The sequence below is a fragment of the Crocodylus porosus genome, unplaced genomic scaffold, assembly GCF_001723895.1.
Source record: "Crocodylus porosus isolate Cpor-Errol unplaced genomic scaffold, CroPor_comp1, whole genome shotgun sequence".
Taxonomy (NCBI): domain Eukaryota; kingdom Metazoa; phylum Chordata; order Crocodylia; family Crocodylidae; genus Crocodylus; species Crocodylus porosus.
The window spans coordinates 59777984-59789071 of record NW_017728931.1 but is presented as its reverse complement, the minus strand read 5'-3'; the positions used below and the strand labels follow the sequence as shown (position 1 = coordinate 59789071).

The 11088-nt window shown below is 47.0% G+C and overlaps 2 protein-coding genes across 2 annotated transcripts in view; one reads left to right on the top strand and one right to left on the bottom strand.

Annotated features, from left to right (window-relative positions):
• ARHGDIB (Rho GDP dissociation inhibitor beta) overlaps nucleotides 1–5085 on the bottom strand; it is an 11898-nt gene extending 6813 nt beyond the window's left edge. The window contains exon 1 of the mRNA XM_019545174.1: nucleotides 4978–5085. The gene's annotated coding sequence lies outside the window, so the exon portion shown is untranslated. The remainder of the gene's footprint in view (nucleotides 1–4977) is intronic.
• Nucleotides 1–11088, top strand: part of PDE6H (phosphodiesterase 6H) — a 47300-nt gene that overhangs the window by 11242 nt on the left and 24970 nt on the right. The gene's annotated exons all lie outside the window — the stretch shown is intronic.

Genomic DNA, 11088 nt, shown 5'->3' with positions numbered 1-11088 from the left:
CTGGACAAGCCGCTCACAGCTCTGTCCCATACCCCACCCCAGCTGGGCAGTGCCTGTTGGCCCCCCCTCACTTTGGTACCTTGGACTTTCGCCCCGCTCGCCCCCTCCCCACTCCTTGCTAGGGCACCGCATAGAGCAAAATAACTACCACCAAGGGGAAGGTCTTACTTTCCTGCCTGAATGGGTTATAAATAATACTGAGAAACAAACACAGCATTTTATGAACAACATTTTATGAGCGAATTTATATATTAAACAAAATATATAAAGTCTCTTTGCTCAAAAAATGAATTCTACTCAATCCTGTTGCAGATGTCCCAAAGTTTCTCTGCTGCACACCCCTGAAAATAGTTTACTTCGTGCACTAATCTGGTCCACATCCTGCACAGGAAGGAAGCATGTGGCATGTTCCTATGACAACATTTGTCCCAGCTGCAGAATTGCTCTAAGTAGTGGGGACTCAGAAGCGAGAGTTCTCGAAAGGAGAGGAAGTAAGAATTGAATCTGGTGCAGAGTATTCTCAGCACAAGCTTAGACAAGAGCTCCTCACTCTCTGAGAACAAGAAACATGCCTGGTGGCTTCACAAAGAGGCATAGAGAGAGACAAAGCAAAGGATTGAGAGAGGACAGGTAAATAAGTGGATGGGTGGTCAGAGGAGGGAATGAGTGGAGTCAGTAGGACACATGTTCCCAACCCACAGGCCACAGCCCAGTACTGGGCCGCAAAGGGTTGGCTGCCAGTCCGCAGGAGGGTTGGCTGCCAGACCGGAAGTCCAGAAATGACCGGCTTACTGAGGACCAGCAGCCAACCCCTTTTTCTACTAAGTATAAAAACAAGTTAACTGCCAGTCCACGGTATGCTAGTCACTTCCGATCTACTGTATGCTGGTCCGTGGGTTGCCAGTCCGTGGAGTAAAAAGGTTGGGAGAGAAGGATGAGTTTGTCAGGCAAGTAGATAAGAATGTAAGATCTTTCTTAGTGAATCAAATTACTCTCTTACCCTATTTGTCAGTGACCAAATTCTGATGCTTCATGGCAGGTTAAAAAACCCAACCACTGGGTCAAATAAAATTCTGGCCAAATCCTCTCTCACCGTATGTCAGTTGCCCTTGATTTGTTCTAAATATTCTGGCTATTCATTTTAACAACCAATTATTCATTCTTCTGTCATGAAAGAGCGTAAAGAAGAGTGACTGATATATTTTCATTTTCTTTTTTCTTATTTAAAAATTCTCTCAGACCCTCTAAATCTTCTCCTCTCTAAGTGAGCAACCGCAACGTTTGCCCATTCTCAACTTGACGGTTTGAGTCAGCCATAACCGTGGTGAGATGGAAGGATAAATTCCAGGCACATGATGTCGATAAAAGAATTTGGTGGGCACAGGGAACAGCTAAAAGGGCTTATAAGTAGAGGGACAGGAAGATCCATAGAATCATAGAAAATTAGGGTTTGAAAGGATCTCTGGAGGTCATCTAGGCCAACTGCTTGCTCAAAGCAGGACCATCCCCAACTAGATTCAAATGTGTACTGTAATGTATGATGCATGTGATATATGGCTGCATAACAATTAAGCCTGGGAAGCTAGGATAGAGTTAGTATGAGGGTGTCACCAAAGAGAAAACCATAGATAAACTCAAAGCCTAAGAGACAGATCTAAGTGCAGCTGTGCTTATTTACACTATGGGCACATCTACAAATGATGCTATGCTGCTGTAGTGATGTACACAGTGTCCACAGGTGTCTACATGTGACCAGCAGCTACTTCACCATAGTGGTGCACCCCGCTGTTACAGTGTGCCGCTATGACAAAGTAGCTTCTAAAAATAACTCTTACACTGCACGTATGGCACAGCACAGGCAGTTACTGTGCCATGCTTTAGTACTTCCTTCTGGAACTACTAAAGCATGGCTCAGTAACTATGTCACCATAGGGCAACATGTATATGTGCCCTATATGTAGTATATTTATACTTTATGTAGTATATGCAGTCTGGAAGGGTCCCTGCATTCTATGGGGAAAGAAACCTCAGACTGTCCTCACAAAAAGGGAAATCAAGGACTGTGCCAGGATACTGTGAGGAAAGAAATGATTAATCCTCTAGTTTCAGCATGAACAGCACCTCATAAAACCCTAAACATTTTTATTATCTCTCTTATAACTTGCCCAAATCCAGATGCAAAAGATCATGAAGATGAGATGTGGTGGCCACAATAGTTTTTGACACACAGTTCTTGCTGCCAATTTGGGCCATTTCAACTCTAATACCCTTTCCCTCATCATGACCCTTCACATTCTGACACTTTACACTGCTTCCACCCCAGAATATCGTTGCCTGGCCACCTCATCCCTCCACAGGAGATTTATGATTTATAATAAGGGGAATGGCAGAAAGAGGAAATGAAAAAGACAATGACTAAGGCATAATGAAAGGAGATGGCAAGTAGATCGTCCATCTTTGAATGCTTTGGTTGCCTTTCTCTCACTTCATGAACAGAACAAAAATTATCCCTCAGTAGCAGTGAAAAGGGCTCCCTATCTGGGGAGCCCTTATGAAACCTCTAAGAAATCAACAAAACCATTGGGGAGCTGGAATAGCAGACTGGGTCACTCTAACAATGAGTCAAAGTGATAAAGCACCAGCTAGATCCCATGGAATAGATAATATTCTAGCTCACGTGTGTGCCTACCTACTGGACAGATCAGGTGAGACCCAAATCTATGTGTTCTCCAGGTACTGTGGGCCTATATGTTCTCCAGGTATTCTGCAAGCCTCCCAAGGTCTTTAGTGAGAACAGGGCTGACTTTCTGTTCGCATATGTGCATATGCTCATTCAACCCAGCCACCTATAGAACAGATCACATCAAAGGTCTCATACGGAACTGCTCCGTCTGACTTGTGTGGTGTTGTGTATGTGTGTGTCCATCCATGCAAGCCCTGCTGGGTGAGGCCCAGTGCAATAAAATATAAAAGTCACAGATCCACCCAAATCCAGCAGGTCATTGAGCTAACATGGTTGAAACACACCAATTTCTATAACACACAGCACACAGGAGAGTCATAGTGCCCAGCACACAAGGCTGTTATTGTGTCCAGCTGCTTTGGACTCCCCAGCCAACTTGCAGATGACCCAAATTACTTTGGACTACCCAGGTCAATTGTAGATGACCCATTTACAATTGAATTACCGAGATCAGGGGTTTTCAACCAGGGGTATGCAAACCCCTGGGGGTACTAGTGATGGCCTCAGGGATACTCGGCAGTGGGTGCCATCGCTGGTACTGCTGCTCATCTCTGTCGCCCCCCCTCAACTTATCAACTGGCTGCTAGGGACCACCCCACACACACTCATCTAACTGCTGGGGAACTCCTGCCTTCTCAACCAGCCACTGGGGATACAATGACCCAAAAAGGTTGAAAACACCTGGACTAAATCAGTGGTGCCCAAACTTTTCACCACAGGCCAGATGGCCAATGCCAGGTCCATCCATGGGCCAGGTACAGCTGGTGGGCTGAATCCAGTGTGCAGAGCAGGCAAGGCCTAGCCTTGATCGGTCTACGTGGCAACAACCCAGCCCTGATCTGGCTATGCACAGGAACAGAGGGAGAGTTGCTATTTTGCCAGTGGGGGAAGGGTAATAGTAATATTAATTGCAACCACTTCCCTGCTGCTACCTGACCCCATGACTCTACGAACCAGATTTGGCCTCCAGGCCAGGGGTTGAGCAGCCCTGCACTAGGTCAGTACCTCATGCCTAAGGATCCATAACAAGATATTTTAACTGCTCCATCACTGCAGCCCTGAAACTCAGGACTCAGGGTTATATTGTCCATAAAGTAAATGTAGTTAATCCAAGGAAATTTAGCCCGGCAATATTTTAAAAAGAAATTAAAGACAATTTGTTCTGCCATTAACAATTTCTCTTACTTTGTCCATTTCCATAGTTTCTAGGGTCAGAAGGGACCTGAGTAGGTCATCTAGTCCAACCCCTGCCATGGGCAGGAAAGAGTACTGGGGTCCAACAAGCCCAGCAAGGTGTACATCCAGAAGTCCTTCTACCCTTCTTACCCCCCACTCTTCCCTTTCCCTCAGCACTTTTCTCTTTAAGGGCTCTAGATTTCAGACCGTTGCCAATGAGGCTTTGGTGCTTTCTCTTGAAAGGAAAAAAAAAAAGCAGGACAGCAGTAGGGGGCCCCTGACGGAAAGAGACGGCTTCAAAACAGAAAGTGAAAAAGTGCCCTTTTATTCGGTGTACCAACTAACTGTCACCCCTAATTAGCAGTTTTGCCAGGGGCTGACCAGGCTGTGACGTCTGAGGCTCCCCTCCTGCGGTGCTCTGTAAAGCATGCAGGGAAGCACACTGAGCAGACGCAGTAAGTAAAAAAAAAAAAAAATCGCTGCCCTTGTGGTTCGCTGTGCTGCATTGGTTTCTGTTCCAGGGATTCAGGGGGTTGCAGGAACACCATTTTCCAAACTCTTCTCAAGAACAAAACATTCACTTAAAAACAAACTGCTGGACTTGTCTAACATGATTGAAAGGGAGCGGTCAAGGGAATGGAATGAAATTTTCCATGACAAAGAGTATAATACGCCCTTAGCCAAGCCCACTTCTCCAGGGCTGGAAGGTAAAAATATACCACTGCCTGAGCAGACTTTTGGGGAATGCCTGGCAGTACCAGGGATCCTGGAGACAGCCCCGCTTGGCCTCTGCCCCTTCCTAAGGATTCGCCAGCCTTGCTGACCCTGCCATGTAAGCTGAGCTCACCCTGCAGAGCCACTTCTCCCTTCTCATTGCTGCACCCTAACTTCCCCTCCAGGTACAACCAAGGCCACTCCCGCTGCATTTCTTTCACATTCCTCATGTCCCCTCCTCCACAAAAAACAGACACACTCATGCTTGGTAATAGAGTGGAAAGGCTCTTTTTCCCTCTCTCCCTCCCCAAGCCCACCCCACATTGAGTTGAACTCGTACTCACTGGTTAGCGTCTGCGCCTGGGGTCCCTCTCCGCTCTCAGCTCTCAGCTTTGAGCTTTGGCAGTTAGAGCAGGAAGGAAGTTGATAAAAAAAATATGAAAAAAAAACCCCAGCCATCCGACTTAAAGAGGAAGTTTTGAGCTGCAGCGGTGCAGAGGTTATCTGGATTCTGTATCTTGATCAACAGACTCTGAGCAGCACCCTTCCCCATGAATTTTGTGTGTGTGCATCTCTATGTGAGCCCATGTCTTTGAATGGGTTTTTGTCTATTACTTTGCACCTTCGTGTAAGAATGCATGGTCATGGATGTGGGAATATAGCTGCCTACGCTACATCGTTTTTTGCATGTTTGCGGGTGGGCAGGCATTTGTATTGCCACCCTGCCCTGGTTTTCCTCTCCCATTAGCTTTATGCTAAGGTGACAACAGTGGTTTCAGAAATTATTCCTGATTTTGATTAATTTAAATGAGATGAGAATCAGGCTGTGTGCGCAGATCTGGCAGCATGTCTGTAGTTATCTGCCTGTGGGGTGGGGTGAGAAAGTGAGGAGTGAGAGGAAGAGACTGCCTTACTCAGGCACTTTGTCTTGCCTGTATTAAGACTGCATTTAGCTTTCAACTTAAAACATGGCACAAATCTCTAACCTAAGCTTGGTCTCTCACAGCATCTATTTCAAGCACAAACTACATCAAAAAGAGTAGCATTTAATTTTCAAGGGCCTTTTCCCACGCTTTAGAGACATTGCTTTTCAGTGATTTAAATGATTTCATGTGATGATTTCCTCTCTGAAATTTCAACAGAGAATTTACATTTTAGTTTCAACACAGATGCATTTAATTGTTTACAGTCATACATATGCTTTACATTTCCTTTTTTGCATGAAGGATTTTAAAAATGTGTTAGAGGTATGGCTCTCAGGGATGGTCTATGCATACATTTTCCTACCTCAGTGTGGGAAGCTGGTTTAGATCCTCTCTCAAGACCCCGTCCAGGGCTACAGTTCTATGATTCCAACTGTGCATATAGGAATTGTGCATTCCTATATGCATGATTTAAATTCCAACCTCATACTTTTCCAACTACAAATGTCACATTACAGAAATTACTGCCGCAGATGCCTCACCATTTTTTATCTTGCTGCGGTTAATGAGACAGGAGACCAGCATACCAGCTCCAGGTGCCAACTTGGGGAGGGACACAGAAACAGCAACTACTGCCACTGCTCTCCTGGACACTGTGGCTAGGGACAGACATTACACATAAACCAATTTAAGTGATCAGAAACTGGTTTAAACCTGTAACAGAACGTAAGTTCAGTGCACATAAACCAGTTTCAAAATGGCCAAAATCAGCTTGGGATAATCCTGGTTGAAAATAGTATCAGAGTTAACTGATTGAGCTCAAACCAGTTTATGCAACTTGTGTCCCAAACCCCTTCCTGGTTTAAGTTAAACCAGAGTCCCCCAGCATGCTCTCTGGGCTGTGTTCTCTGCTTCAGCAGAGCAGGGCTGACCCTGACTCTCTGCTCCCTAACCAGAACAGGGACAAGCAGGGGTGGGGGCCTAGCCAAACACTGGCCCCAGAACAGAGCAGGAGAGAGATTAATTCCCTGCCCCCTCCCATCCCACCAGCATGACCTGCGTGTCTTGACTGGACTGACTGCTCCAGTGGCAGAGCTCTGCCCAGCCCCGAGCAGAGGCCTGGAGTGAACTGGCCAGGGAGGGGGTTGAATTCCCCCCCTCCCTGTCCTGCAGACCTGACCTAGGGTCTGCTGGGTGCTCACCCCTCACTGCTGCAGTGGCACAGTTGTGGCCAGATGCCAGCCGACACTGTTCCCTCAGGCAGGGGGGAGGGAGGAGAGTTATTCCCCCCTCTGCCTGCTCTACCCTTGGAGGACCACAGGGGGTCTGCCTGCTGTGACCACCACTGCCACCACTTGCTCCCCCTGCGGGGCAAGCAGCAGGATAAGCCCTTTCCCTGCCCCCTGGCCAGATGCCAGAGGAAGGGGAATAACTGTCCTCCTTGTCCCCTCACCTAAGGGCAGCAGCCCCTGTCCTGGTATCTGGGGAGTATGAGCCTCTTCCCAGCAGAGGGGCCACAAGCAGGGGTCACAGCTACCACAGACTACACAGGGATGGCAGCAGCACTAGGGCTCAGAGGGAGCCATAACCCCCCAAACTCTCCTAGCACCACTGTCACTCACACCGTGCAGTCCATGGCAGTACACCCCCCCACACACACACACACACACACCAGGAAGAGGCTCACACTCCAGGACACCAGGACAGAGGCTGCAGCCCCCATCAGGGTTGCTTTCCCCTCACCACTCCAGTGGCAGGGGCAGAGGCAGGGCCAGAGGCCACCCAGCATGAAGCATGGGAGCAGCAAGGGGGAGCAAACCTGATGGGGCTGTAGCCCCTGTCACAGTGTCACGGAGCTTGAGCCTATTCCCAGTGGGGGGCATGCTGCAGGCGGGGAAAGCTACCATAAACCATACATGGCGAGCAGTGGTGATGCTAGTGGGGCTTGGGGGACTACGGCTAATGCCACCCTGCCCCCCACCCCACGCAATCCATGGTGGCTCTGACCCCTGCCTGCGGCCCCCCCACCAGGAACAGGCTCACACTCCCCAGACACCAGGACAGGGGCTGATGCCCCATCAGGGCCCTGCCCCCTCACAACTCCAGTGGCAGGGTCAGGGGCCCACCCACAGGCCAGCAAGCAGGGCTCCTTAGGCAAGGGGGAAGGGAGGGGAGTTAATCCCCCCTCCCTCCAGCATCTGGCATAGGGGCGAGAGGGTGCTTATCCCACCACTCTCCCCATACAGGGAGTGAGCAGCAGCAGTGATCAGGACAGGCAGACCCCACTGCAGTCCTCTGGGGGCAGAGGGGGGAATAACACCCTTACCTGCCCCCCCCCCAATTCAGTACAGAATCTAACTCCATAGGAGATGCGTAGGGATGGCACAAGGCAGGTGGGGGGGCACATGCCCCCACTGACAGGGCCATCCCCACCGCTCACCAGCTCCGCTGCCGCCGACTTCTGCAGGTGCCTCCCCAGACTTAGGAGGCACAAGTCACCCATGTCTAAAGTTGTGTATGTGGATGTAAAGCAAGGGAGGGGAAAAGTCCAGCTCACAGGCTAGATCAGGCCTGTGGCAGGCTCCATTTCTCAATGCCCACGTCACTGTGGCCAGTTTCCATGGAGACCCCAGGAGTGGCAGACCTGTGACAACACAGGTCCAGGGCTTCCACAGAGACCAGCCCCAGTTCCAGGGCTCAGCTTTTGTGGCCCTGATAGCGTGGTCCAGATCTGGGGCGGAACTGCAATCTGCTGCCTGCACAACTGGGGTAGTGATATGCAGGCAGTGGATCATAACTCTGCCCCAGCTCCAGACCATGCTGACACCATTGCAAGATCCTAGCCCAAGCTTTGGAGCAGCACCCCGTCCAGCTGCGCACCCTGCCAGCCTCCATGAAAACCCTGGCCCCACACTGTCATGGTGTTGCAGCTACTGGGGTCTCCATGGAAACTAGCTGTAGTGATATGGAGAGGGGCTGTTGGGAAATGCAATCCAGCTGCTAGCCAGATCTGCCATTTTGCCCACCCATGATATAAAGACATGCTAGTTGAAGTTATTTTGTATGTCCAGGTCTTGGTTCCAGATTTCCTTGAATTTTAGTGACTGTGTGGATAGATGATGTACCTGAGAAAATTTAACTCATAGTAGTTTTCAAACTTCCTACATTCACAGAAACCTCCCATATCACTTCTATCACAGAACCCCTACTCCCAGCCAGGTCCCCAGACCTAGCACAGAAGCAGCCCCCCCCCCCCCAACGCACACACCTACCTTCCCACACCCAGGGCCCAGGTATAATTTCTTTCAGCCAGTACAAACTTGTAAGGTGGGCGCCCACCCACACATACACACTCCCACATACATAAAATCTCATGAATAATGAAAGAAAAAAAATTATTTTAATTCTGAAATTACATTCTACATTGCTGACTATTTTGTAATTTTTTGGCTGTTGGTCCTAATAATGGCATTATCCAGTTGATGTTTTAATTTTTTTTGTTCTAATGGACCAACATGGCTACAAACATTTTATAAATAAACCACTTCACTTTAAAGCTTTATTTGTCTGGGCTTTTTCATTGCAAAATCATGAATTATCTCCCCAAAGTCAATTTCTCTTACAAGTTCACACTCAATAGACAAAATAGCAAGATGGCTTAACTGCTCTTGTCCCTCAGTAAAACGCCTACAGTTTTTGATGAGTGCTAGTTGCTAAATCTTCTTTCAGCTTCCACTACAGGCACTAGTAGTATGCAAAAAATCCGTATGACTATGCACACTGCACTGAAAATTAGTTGCAGTTGTTTTTTCTAATCTCATTTAATAAAATAAGTGGGGGGTGTTCATAATCTTTTCCAAAAGTAGATTTCAAGATTTTTTTCAGATGCAACATTTCACAAGGAAAATTCTCAGAAAGATCTGTAGGATACCTGTGAAGTAGACATTTAAAAGCTTTGTTCGGTTCCTCAGGCTCTAGTGTCACATATTTTAGGACTGAATGGAATATAAATCAAATGTTATTGGTTGCTTTGAATATGCGCTCTAATCCATAGATAACAAAGTTGCATCAAAAACATTCCTTCTGAATAAAGATTCTGGATCATTTTCAGAGATGGTAGAACGTGATTCCTCAGCTGTGTCATTATGACATCTTTTCTGCTTCTGGCCTCTCTTCTTTGGTAACTCTGGCAAAATTCCCATGCCTTCTGCTACAAGACATGCTTCCTGTGGAATTTAGGGCCACTGATCTCCAAGTTGTTTTACTTCTTCAATAATATCAGCAATGAGAGCTGCCTCTGATTCAAGAGCGATTCCCCTGACTTGTAAAATCTTGTTTCTGTCATCAATACTTGTAAGAACTTTGTACCAGAAGCTAGCCAACAAAAGGCATGAAAATGAGCTGACCTACCTTTTCAGTGCTTCCAGTTGTGATTGAGCTTTGTGTGTCAAATTTAATTCAAGAGCACATTCCAGTGCTTCCAGAATAGCTGGAAGATGCCCAGCGAGGGGATGGATAGCATCAGCACGTGCACCCCAGCATGTCTCTGACAGCGAGTGGAGTGAGCAGTGAATCTTATCTGTTATAATCTTCCACCTCACAGAGCTAGCACTGAACACCACAAAATGTTGCTGCACGCAACCAAAAAAATGTTAATGTTTCAGTACATGCTGCTGCAGCATTAACTCTTACAAGATTTAGTGAATGGGAAGCACAAGGAGAATACACATCAACTTCATTTTTGGATATAATGCAGGCCTGAACACCTTTTATTTTCCCTGACATATTAGAGCCATTATCAAAACCTTGACCTTTACAATCATCGAGAGGAATGTTATGGCACTTCAAACTGGCAATTAGCATTTCAGCTATCTGCTCTCCATTTTCTAAATAAAAGTCGATAAACTAAAAAACCCTTTCTTTAATGTTAAATGTACCAGTATTTTTGTTGTGAACTACAAATTGGATTATCAACACATGTTGTTCTTGGTGAGAGACATCATGGGCAGCATCACCTATGATAGAATAATAAATGATCTTTTCTCTCTCTGCAAGGACGGCCTTCTGCACACTCTTACCACATAATTCAGTAAACTCATTCTGACTCTCCCATGAGAGATAATGAGCCCGTCCTTGCATCGTTTTGCCCTCTATTTGCTTCTGTTTGACTTTGGCCCAATGGTCACGAGTGATGCTGTCAGACTGCGTGGGTCACCTATCAGATTATTATCCCCTTGGGATGCTAAACCTCTTGAAGCAAGATACTGGGAAAACTGTTGGACGTTACCTTGTATTTCTTTCCATCTTGTTGCTTCTCTTAATAGTTGTTTTTGAACAGCACTGTCCACTCCACGTTCACCTGACAGTGACTGCTGTAATTCCTTCTACTGGCGGTAGCGAGTTTTATGTTCGATGCTCTTTTCATGTTCGGGAAGTTCATTATATAGCTTTTGGCATTTTGTCACATTTGGTGAATACCCTTCACTTTTTGCCGGCATTCTGCATGGTTTTTGTCTCCTGTCAGAAAATAAC